Source organism: Harpia harpyja, chromosome 1 (assembly GCF_026419915.1).
Source record: "Harpia harpyja isolate bHarHar1 chromosome 1, bHarHar1 primary haplotype, whole genome shotgun sequence".
Taxonomy (NCBI): Eukaryota; Metazoa; Chordata; class Aves; order Accipitriformes; family Accipitridae; genus Harpia; species Harpia harpyja.
The window spans coordinates 107,044,706-107,056,337 of record NC_068940.1 but is presented as its reverse complement, the minus strand read 5'-3'; the positions used below and the strand labels follow the sequence as shown (position 1 = coordinate 107,056,337).

Below are 11,632 nucleotides of genomic sequence, written 5' to 3'. Positions count from 1 at the left end.
AGTACGTTTGATGGAGGGTCTGAATCTGGAAATTGAAAACTTTAAGGTAGCCATTTACCCCAAGTGAGCTGCTTTGTGATGGCTGCTCTCTTCCGTCAGATAACTGCAAGATTCTTTAAGGTAAGGAAACCCTCAGTGAACGAAATCCAAGCTGCTTTGCCTTTTCTGTAGGGCAGGAGCCTCACAAAGCACTTAGCTCATCCTGAGTCAGGACTTAAGCCTGGAAAGAGGCAAAACCTGTGGGCTGTTAGGATGAGGGAACCTGGAAACGGCCTTTCGCTGTCAGATTTCAGACATTCGTGTTAACCCAAGGTTTCCCCGAAGGCTGCAGAACAAATTCCTTCTGTGCAGAAAAGTGCTCGGGCTGCAAAGGAAAGTGCTAATCCAGAAGTTCAAAGCTTGTGTGAGGAAATATAATGCTTCCTCCAGAGACTTTTCAGGGGAGAGTGGTTGACCACAAGAAAATAAAGGCTCCTGCAGCTGATCATAAGCCTGTGCGAGAGGGCTGTTGAGGAGGCACCTAGGAATGACTGCCATTCCAGTTTATGACTCAGCAGGGAGGGAGCAGCCCAGGCCAGCTTTTGGGAGATGCCTGGGCTGTCTGCCGCCTCTCAGACCACGGGAATCCTGCAGGGAAACAAAGGGGAGACAGAGGAGTCCGGGGACTGTGGGAATTCAAGGCACTGTGGATCCTGATGATGGCTGGATTGACACAAGTGCCGTGTAGGCGTGATGGTGCCCGCTGGGAGCAGAGACCTGAGCTCTAGTCCAACAGTGCTGTGTCATGTAAAGGTAAGGCACTTTGATTTTCTTCCTCTTCCTGGTATTTAAAGACAGAAAGATCTATGGGCATGAGTTGCCTTGATCTCTTTCTGTATAATATCTATTCCAGTGAATCTGAATTTCCTCTGGATTTTCCCACATGAGTGGGAAACCATACGGATACAAACCTAGAGCTTATCCCCTTAAGAGAACTTCAGGGTTCATTCATAGCTCCAGTAGCTTCAGAGGGGTTTCCTCTAAGCACCACCCCCCCTTCCTAACACAGACAGAGCTCAGGACTGAGAATTCAAATGTAACATAAGTTCCTTAAAACCAAAAAAATTTAACTCACCTAGATGTGTTCACTCAATTTTGGATCTTTTCTGAACTGAGATTTTTTCTTGGGTAACTGTACCACATCAGAGTGCTGTTGTGTTTGAAAGCGCTAAACAATATGTAATATCAGAATAGAATCGTAACGACAAATGTCAGGATGAGGCTTTGAGAAATAACCTACCTCATCATTTTTTTCCTCCTTCCAGAATAGGATGAACCCTACCTACATGCTGGATATGTGTTTTCTAACCTGCTAAAACCTTCTGTTTGTAGAAGTTTCCCAACAAACTTTGACATGTCTACATGGGACAGATGAATCCAGCCCTTGGCTGTTTGAGAAGTATGGTAATACTGTTTAGGAATGTTTTGAGTTCACTTTTTTTGGCCTCAAAAAGGTGGTTGTGTTGAAATGGAACATTTTCTTAGGAATGTAAAGGTCCCGGTGAAGCTTTCTTCATGGAAGGTTTTTCCAGCTGAATTTCACAGCACGGTGGAAGTACAAGATTTCTCCCCAAGAACAGACATTTCCTGCCTGTCAGGGATCTCAGTCATTTTCTGTGTAAGTCATCCCTGCTCAGGCTCTTCCTCTGCCTAATTCAGTGAATTACTTGCAATTGAATCTCTTGTGACTCGGGTGAATATTTTATCTACCAACCTGTTGCCTCCTTTTGGTCAATTTTCCTGTGTTGTTTTGTACTGTTTCTTCTCCTGTTTTAGCTTTCCTAAATAGAGACTTGGTTTAAACTCAACACGGACTGAACATCAAAGGAATGTCCTTCCCTTTCCTAAATAATGTATTTAGCTTTAATACAACACGAACAAGGCTGATAGCATGTGGCTTTTGGAACACGAGTCACACCACCTCCAAAACAATTTGTGATGTCCCCTTTGGGATTACACAGGTTGGTCATGTGTTGGCTTGAAGTCTGGGCTGAAACTGTTTCAGCTCAATTGAAATCATCTTTCCAAATGTATTTACTGAGAGCCAGATCCATGAAGTGCAAACACCCCAGGCCTAATGGTGCATGGAAAATAGAAAACACAACCCCTACTCATTTGCTGTGATAAATGATCACCCCTGAATCCTAATGGCCATGGCAGTCTATCAACTTGTTCAGCTCCTACCCAGCACCAGGTGAATGGTGGTGGTGGGTGAGTGTGGAGCTCAAATTATATTGCTGATCTTGGCAGGGCCTGGATAATTTAACAAGCCTGATTAGATACTAAATAAATATTGGCTTTGCAATATGCTCACCAGTGTTTAACTTGGATAAAAGAGGCCGCAAATACTGTTGCACTGGGTGATCTGGCAACAGGTACAAACACTTTAAAAGATCCATTCAGACTGTGACAAAAGTGTTTGAGAACGAAATTTTGGTGGAATCATGTTTTGCCCTAATGAAAACCCTCTGTTCTGCAGAACTGAAGAAAATCAGCTAGCTCTTCCCCTCATTACTTCAATTCGCATATTACTGTAATTTGAAGGTAAACTGATTTTGTGAAAAAATGAAGTCCCCCAACAGACCCTGGATGACAGGTTAACAGCTATCGACAATTTCACAATGATGCAGAGAATTTCATGGTCCTACTTATATTGCAGGGAAATGCAAAAATTTAGGTATCATCAGAAATGAGACTTAGGAGACTTGTCAGCTGCAGTCCCTTTGTGTGAGTCCCAGCATCCTGCAGATGAGCTCACTTCTTTTAATGTCATATTCATTGGCTTTGGTAAAGTTTTCAGTGCTGAAGATAAGACTCATCACATCTGGCTGCATGCATACAGTCATTTTTTATCATTTGAGGTGCCTGTAAATTATTTCAGATGCAGGAGTGGCAGATAGGATAGAAGATGTAAGGGACAGCCAACACTTTTTGGAGCAGTAAATACAAGAAAGGTACTTTAAGGTATTTAAGATACCTTAAGGCCTTTAAAATGTCCCGTCTTTAGGCAACTGAACCTTGCTCTGTGTGTCTCCACTTGAGCTTGGTGTTTATTACAGTCTACCAACATTTAGCCAATATTGCAAGACAGCCTAAGAGCACTTTGTAGGAACCACATTTGGGTAAACTCAGGACCAATTGGAAAAAGTCTGGGGAGGAATTACTGGAAAGATCAGAAGTTAAGAAAAAATGATGAGGTCAGAACAAAGGAGACAGGGCTTTTAATCTAGACGGTCTGAGGGAACAGGCAAAAGTTTTTTTCACAGAAGAAGAAAATAATCAGCTTTCCAGATACATAGGTAGATCAGACATGAAGTCCTGAACATCAAATTCAGCCAGTTTAAGTGGGCTTAGAAATAATGATAAAATAATAATAATAATAATAATAATAATAATAATAATTATTATTATTATTATTATTATTATTATTATTAAATAAAATGCCCCCACAGCACCTACACAACAGTAAAGGTAAGAAAGATCTGGAGCTACCTACCTGGACAGGAGGAAGTAGTGTTTATTTGTCGGCATATTTAGAAGCTAGCTGGACAGTCAAGGAAAGTATCATTGGAAATGTTTCTGCCTTTAGTCTTGTAAGGACTCTTGCAGCTCTGTTAATATCTGATTCTCTGTCCCCTGGCAGATAGCATAGGACCACTCTTTACAAGTGTAAATCAGCATTGTTCAATCCTATCAACAGAGTTGTGCTAATATACTTCCACCATAGGTTTGTTCTCAAGATTTTCCATATAATGACAGCCAAGACAAGACAGCTTGTGTGCATTTTTTAACTATACATAGATGCTTTCACTTACAAGTTTTATTTCGTTACTCAATGAAGAGGTGCTGTTTTATCTTCCTATTTTCTCAAAGGCCCACAAAAAGTGAGTAAACCAGATCTTCCACTGGCATCAAGCTGCGTGGCCATTCTGCCTTACAGAAAAGAGTTCAGACTTCTCTCAGAAGCAGCACTTGCTCACCAAGACTTTAACATGATGAAGATTTCTATTTCAATCACCTTTTCCCTATTCTAGATTTTTAATTCGTTGCAATGCTTTTTTTGCAGCTTCTTTGAGCCATCCCCCATGCCAGTATAAATCACAATGAATTTGAGTGGAACTACATCCAGTTAGACCAGCAAAACTTTTAGCACACCACCCTGCCCAATCAATTTTAATTCCAGCTATCCACAAGGGGAATGTCAATCAACAAGCCTGTGCATCAATGTACTTGTTGTTTCAAACCTCCCCCAAATTTATGTTCCCACAGGGCTGTGCAACGTAGCACTTTATCCCTGCTCCCAGCAGTGAGCAAACCAGACCCACAGCACCCTGGGTGCTTGTCAGCATTTAATCCTGCCAAACTAAAATCTCACTCTGGTTAATTAGGTGCTGTTCCAGGTGTTTGGTAACCATTTTCTTAGGCTAACCCCTCCAAGATCAAGAAATGAAGGGGGAGGCTTCTCCCCTCCCTCATCTCATCTCCGAGCTCCTCTAGTTTATTAGCTCTAGTCCACGAGGACCGACCGAGTACAAGCTGAAGAGATGTGTGTGCTTCCACTCCCCATGGCATCATAAATTATATGGGGTAAAGCATTACCTAATTCATTTAACTTGTCATGTTTTGCTCCCCTCAGAGGAAAACTCAATGATTTTAAGAGCAAATGTTTGGGGCTGTGATGGTGGAGGTTTTGTGTTAAACTGGGAAAAAAACTAAGTGAGATTGAAGGGAGAGTTGGCCATCAGGTAGGTCTCAGAAACTTGAGGTTCAGTAGTTTCTCTCTTACCCTGGAGAAGACCTACATGGATGTTGTAGCTGACAATGCCAGATTTATGCCAAATGGGGTCACATATAATTTTAATGTTCATGTCTCCACTGAATACTTGTACGAAATTATACGTACAACTGTGTGTCTGTGTCCACATCCTCACACAGGCATTAGGCGTTTCTTTAGCAATTTTCTCACCTTTAATCATCCAATACAAAGTGTTATTTTGTCATATTCAGCTTCTTAAAGGTCAAAGTGGATAAAGCAACTGAGCTAGCACCTTTCATAGTTCAATATAATGTAGTTATGTTGACCTCCTATTTTTGCAAATGAGGGACTTGTAGTCCTCACTTCCTTTGTTGTCACTATATGCACATATATATTTTTGGAGTCAAATGTATGTACACACATAGAGTTGTAAGAGTGGAAGCCTAGCTCAAGACTGAGTTAAAATGCCCTTCCAATACTTTCCAATTAAACTGAGGTAGACAGAACCTCAGATAAGATGCCTTCCACTCTGTCTTGTGCAAACATGAGTGGTAGATTATAGAAACTTTGGTGGACATTTACTTCTATAACCCAGCAGCTATCATATGGTGTGAAGTCCCCATCCATAGTGGGTGTGGATTACAGTCACAAAAGCCAATACAGGAGTTCATGTTGAAGGGACTCACACCTTTACTTCTGCAGTCTAGCTCAGCATCACGCTGGTAGTCCTCATGCTATACTCATTACCGCATAGAATCATAGCATCATAGAATCATTTCGGTTGGAAAAGACCTTCAAGATCATCAAGTCCAACCATTAACCATGCCCCCTAAACCATGTCCTAGAGTACCCTGTCCACTCGCTTTTTTAATATCTCCAGGGATGGTGACTCAACCACTTCCCTGGGCAGCCCATTCCAATGTTTGACAACCCTCTCAGTAAAAAAATTTTTCCTAATATCTAACCTAAGTCTCCCTTGCCTCACCAATCTCAACCCTTGGCTAGATATAAACTTTACTGTTTACTTCAAATACAATGGTCTTGACCTTTTGCTGGAGTAATTTAGTGTAAATCAACATCTGTGGAGTTATACCAAATCATGCCAGCTTCTGAAATGTCTCCTAACAGTCAAGAATGATGCGCTATTGGTTCACACTCAGAGATATCATGGAGGCCTCCAGACGTAAGTGTTGCCTTCTTGATAAGGAATGTAGAAATGCTCAAACCTGAAATTTGGCTTGTCAGCTTTGGAGACAGGGATTGAACTCTTCAGAGGATTGTGCAGTCCTTATTTTACCGTATTTTCAATTAAATATTTTTCTTTAAGAAGAAAGAAAATACAGGTAGTGTCATGCTTGTCATAAATGCAAGAAATTATGTTGGAAGATTGTGTGTGTAAAGGCAAGTATTGGTGTTGAAGATGATGTTATTAAAAGTGATACTGCAGTAAAAGAAAGCAATCTGTAGCAAGCCTGTGTATCTCAGAGGACCGTGAGTAACAAATGCATTTGCAGTTCATCACTCAGCCACATAGGATACGTTTAAAAATAGATCTCAGTATAGATGTGTATATAGTCTAATCCTCTTTACACTTCCTTCTATACCATCTAATCTTTTCAAGCAAAGGACTCCAGGCATTTTCTGGGAGGATGCTGGGGAGTCATGCTAAGCATTTGGCAGGGTGGGAAGCAGTTCATCTCGTTATAAAAGAAGAATTTAAAATAGGACTTGTAATCTTTCTTAGGGGAGGCCAATACACAATGAGTCAGTCCTGTTATGGAAGGCATGCTTGCTGTTTGTACTCCAGATTAAGCAGTTGGAGGCTCTGTCCCATGACTTTTAAATCTTACCTTCCAAAAGGCAGGTACAGAGGAGAAACCATAATATAGGAAGGCCATTGTATTACAGTAATAAACCTTCCACATCAGGATGATTTTTACCACCTGCCATCCTCCTCACCCACAAAAACCTTTTCTCTAGCTTTTGCAGCTCACCATCCATTTTACTTCATCACACCATGGTCATGCCTATGATTTCACGACGACATGAAGCCTTCCTCTGCAAAGATCTGCTTTGTACACCTTCAGAAGCTGTCACACAGCTGACAGTCTTTCTGTAAAACCCTCAAAACCAGAAGCTCGTACACAAACCCTAAATTTCCCAGCATCTAGCTGTGGGCAGACTCCTCTCCCTCCCAGCTTCTCAGTTGCACACAACCTCACTTGTGCCTGACCCTTCTTTCTGGGATGCCCAGGGGAAAAACTGTGAAAAAGAAAGGCCCAAAGGGTGCAATGTGTTTTTATTTGTGCATAATTCATGACCCTGTTCCCATGGGCTCTGCTACAGCACAACTTAAGCCTTTCCCACTGACAGTGAAAATCCTACTGAAGTCTTAAAACCAGTTACAAGACACCAGGCTTTCCCGGCACTCCTACATTTGGTGGCAGCTCTGCATTGAGGCAGAAAGAACCATCCTACTTGAGATAACATAGTGGGTGGGGTTGGAGTAACTCAAGAGCCTGTATTTCCTCATTTGTCACGAAACTCCCTCCCCTCCCCTCATTCCCCCATCCTGCAGCCAACACTTGATTTTTTATTGCTGGGCTGGTTGTCATGGAAACAACCTAAAAAGAGGTAAGGGAATGTTGCAAGGCTAAATATAAGCAAAGCATTGAAAGAACTTAGGCTTAGGACTCCCTTGTGGCTGCCCTCAGAGCTCGTATAGCACTGCTGCTGAAATGGGACCCAAGGAGGGTGTTCAGCTGCAGGAGGCCACCGTGATTTACAATTACGGGGACAAACAACTAGAAAAGGGCTTACCTGGTTTTAGAGAACTTCCAGTCCGATAGGCACAAAGTGGGTGGCAAGGTCCCATGGAGAGGAAGAATTTTTTATTTTGTATTTGTTTGCTACAGGTGAAAGTAGAACCCATGTTCACTGTTCAATGGGATGGTCTCTGAGGATGGTTCACAGCACAGCCTCATCATTGCCAACATGAGTCACGTTGCCCTTCCTAATGCCACAGAGTAAGTGTAAGACCTTTACAACAGAAAAATGAAATTACGTTCCTTGGGAAGAAAGCGGGAAGGAGAGTCTACGGGACTCTTGTCCCAGGGAATATGTGAAAGAGAAGCGTCCTGTGGGCTTCTTTTCCCTCTGGGTAATCTCTGTCAGCCAAACTGGATACAGAAAGTCCTAAATAAAAATAAAGATGAGGGATTAGGATGACAATGATCCAAAAAGTCCTTCCCCAAAAGGTTTCAAGCAGCAAATGAGGGTGGAATGAGAATTTAGCTGGTGGCTAAAGGGTGTGACAGCAGAGCATGGCTCCATCTATGAATATGAATCTTCTGATGCTCTCAGGCATTAAGCAGAGGTCAACTGTTCTGAGATGCCCCAGAAGAGGGCAATCATGCACACACAATCTAGCACAAGGCAGTAACTCACTTCTGCTTGGGCTGATTACCATCTTGAAGAACCTAACAATTTCCAAGATACTGAGTTGAAATCTCCCTTTGGCTCTGAAATGTCAAGAGTGTTTGAGTGAGTCCATAGCTGGTGTTGGTAGTGGCCACTTCTGAAGGTAAAAGTATAATTTTTTTTTTTTTTTAACCTTTATCATACCGTGTAGGTTAAAATTCTCCTGGTGAGGTCATCTTAACATGCTAGTGATGGTCAGTGAAGTATCTGTCTTGCCCAGTGGAGTTGGTATTTAAACCCTGCTCTGGAGGGGACTGCAGATACCACTACTACCCAAATACATGGGAAGGATCTTAGTTCCTGGAAAAAGCATGTATCTTGATGCAGGACAGGTGCCACACTTGTGATTTCAAGATTCCCTAAGGTTATGGCTACACTGTGTAGCACGGGCCAGATGTGTCCAGCTGTTCTGCTTTGTTCAAGAAGTTTTCTGGACTCACTGGTGTAATGTAAAAGATTAAAATCACAAGCCTAACTATTGGAAGATGAAGGTTAATTGTCTGGCTTGTCTCTATATCTTCCTAGGACAGAAGAGTGCCAGCAGCCAGGAATCAGGAAGAAGGAAGTACAGAATGGTGGCAAAAGTTTTGTCTTCTCGAGGCCTGTATCCTCAAGGAGAACAAGGAGCAGGGTTTATCTCTTTACCTGGTCACTGCAGAGCTACCAGAGTTGCAGGGCATGTGTTTGTGTGTGCATGTGTGTGTCTGCAGTGCAGACAGTTGTTACGTGCTGTCCTAATTTCAACTTAAATTTCCAGGCGGATGGGTCTTTACATGTCTCATAAGTCTTTCAGATGAAGAAGACATCTTAAAAATAAGGCTCCAGGGAACAGAATGTGTTTTCTGAGAGACCTCAAATATTTTGGTGCTAAGGTGACGGGTGTCCTGTGCATGTTCGGGGGATCTTCTCCAGTACCACAGTGGAAGACTCACCAGGCAGCATTTGCCTCACTTCCCAAATTACTGCCCTTCTCAAGTAGCAGAGCTGTTGCCCTGAAGCACATGGACTAGGGAGAAAGAGGCTTCCCTTACATCCTGTGTTTTTCCAGGACTTCTTGCTCCAGTCTGTGCTCCCTGGGGTCAAATCTTCATTGGCATTACAACACCTAGCAGTTAGGTACTGTTTCATGATGTAACCAAATCCCTGTTGGAGCAGAAGCTTTAACCCCCCCGCTTCGGGGAGTGTGGGAGTATTGGAGGAATCTTCAAATTTCTGCTCCGTTGTAGGAATTATGTACTATGAGGCCATAGAGGCCACTGGTTGGCATCCTCCATGGAGAGATGAATTCATGATCCCACCATTGTTTTTCTCTTGAGACTGGGTGCTTACACCTCTCATACCTCCTTCTAGCAGCTGGCCAGGTTTTAGTTTATGCACACTGTTTTGTGTTGAAAGAAATGGACCATATGACTGAGAAAGGCATCCTTGACTATTTTAAATGCCATATTACTTCAGTCACAACCAGCCCTCTGAGCAGCTCCCAGTTTGTGGACAGCACAGGGTTCAAGCAGTCAAATGAAATGCAATAGTCCACCATGTGAGAAGCCGAGAAGGAGCTCTGAGGGTATTAATGATGTCTCAGTGGTGGATTTAGGCACCTAAAAACCAGCAGGGCCATTGGCCATAGGAGCTAAAACTCAAGCATTCTTCAGGGCTGCATTCATCAGGACTGTGACCAGCCATCCTGGCTTTGGAGCTGGATCTTGGGGGTCAGCTCTTCTGGTCAGAGCCACACACAGTGTCAAAAGTATTATTTTTTCCCCAGTTAGGCAAGCTGCCCAGACTGCGCCCTCATTTATCCCGTAATAACCTTGCAACATTAGCAAGTGTCTCCATGGGGATCTGAGGACATTTAGCACCTCTCAGAGGGGACTGAGACTTTGCCAGGCCTGGCCCTAAAGCTTTATTTTTCTACCAGAAACCCTTTTTGCAAACGGTTTGCGGAAGCTGTCAGTAACCCTGATGGGCTGAAGGTTGTTAGCGATTTGGTTTAACAGCTCCTTGTGGTTATTTTTTTCCTCTGCCCCTTAATTGAAGTGGAAAACAGAAATTCCTGTCAGCATGTGTGCATCTGCTTCTGAAATCTGCCAACAACATCACATGGCATTCATCATGTCTTGCAGACCGGCGGATCCCTGAAGCCTTTCCCAGAAGCTCTTTTTGGTGAAGGATGGTACAGGCACTTCTGCAAGTCCCCCTCCTTACAAAGATCTACAGGACGCTGTGGTAGCAATTAGGAAAGAAATTGTGGGAAGAAAGATCTTCTGAGGTCACAGCAGGATTTATAAGGGTATTTTTTTCCCAGGCTCAAAATAGATAATTTCTATAAACTCTGCAAAACAACTAATGTGAGGTCTTGTGACTATTGGATAGCTCTCAGGAGATGTCTGTCTTTGCCATGAACCTGCTGAATGGTCTTCAGTGACTCATTTTGCATCCCTGGGCCTCCGTTTCACCATCTATAAATTAAGGGTAATGGTAACGATTTCCTTTCCAGTATTTTGAGAAGCATTTGCAATACAATTCAATACACAAGACCATTGGCAACTGCTGTGATCCTCTCCCCTCTCCAAATGCATAACTGCGTGCTTTTCATTTAAAGTGCCTGCACCAAAGTGTGGAAAACAATATGGTCTGTGTAGTTTTTTTCAGAGGGGAAAGAGGGGGAAGAAATAAGAAAATGAAAGAGAGCTCCAAGAGATGATATTTGGAGTTGCCCAGCTGTGTTTCTAATGTTGTGTCTCAGATGCTGGTCAGGTTCCAGATGCTGAAGTTCCTTCCAACCCTATCTGGAAGGGAGAAAAGCCACTGTCAATAAACACATTTGGGGTACTTTTCTCTTAATGAATTTGGAGAGAACCTCTTATTTATTTTGTCAGGGAAGTTTTCAAGCAAGCCAGCTACAAGCTGCAGCTGGGGTCGGGTGTGTGCACGCCTGATCTCTAAAGGAAAAGCTTTCTCTGGGAGCTTTGTGTAAGCTGGAAGACCTCTTCTGTACATGGTGTGTAGACCCAGCTGCTATATTCTCTGAGTTAGGAGAGTGCAACGTGGGTCAAATGACAGGTGAGATGCTGGCACAAGAGGTTATGTGCTAAAGGAATGGCCACGCTCTGAGGGTGCAAGGTGAGTCATGCCATGCATGAAGAAGACAACTTATCTGTGAGGGCAACCATGCTCTGCGTCCATTTTTGTGAACACGCTTGCCAAGTGCAGTGGGTGGCATCCCGGAGACTGAGAGAAGATGAAGCATGGTAAGAGGACACCCAATGCAAACTCGACTGGGGGAGCTTGAACTGGTAGCTTGCTGATGTAGGTGAGGCTTACGCAGGATGACTCTCGTGCAATTATCAGATTTGC

General features: G+C 43.1%; 1 long non-coding RNA gene across 4 annotated transcripts; it reads left to right on the top strand.

Moving 5' to 3' along the window:
* Nucleotides 1-235: 235 nt before the first annotated feature.
* LOC128151414 (uncharacterized) lies at nt 236-11,119 on the top strand. 4 transcript variants are annotated; one of them, XR_008238367.1, is made up of 4 exons: nt 236-792; nt 1,305-1,732; nt 7,711-7,821; nt 10,399-11,119. It is a non-coding gene; the product is annotated as an uncharacterized LOC128151414 (long non-coding RNA). The 4 variants fall into 4 exon arrangements; XR_008238366.1 differs by having other exon boundaries at nt 8,801-11,119; XR_008238370.1 differs by lacking the exon at nt 7,711-7,821 and having other exon boundaries at nt 1,305-1,657; nt 8,801-11,119.
* The last annotated feature ends 513 nt before the right edge of the window (nt 11,120-11,632 follow it).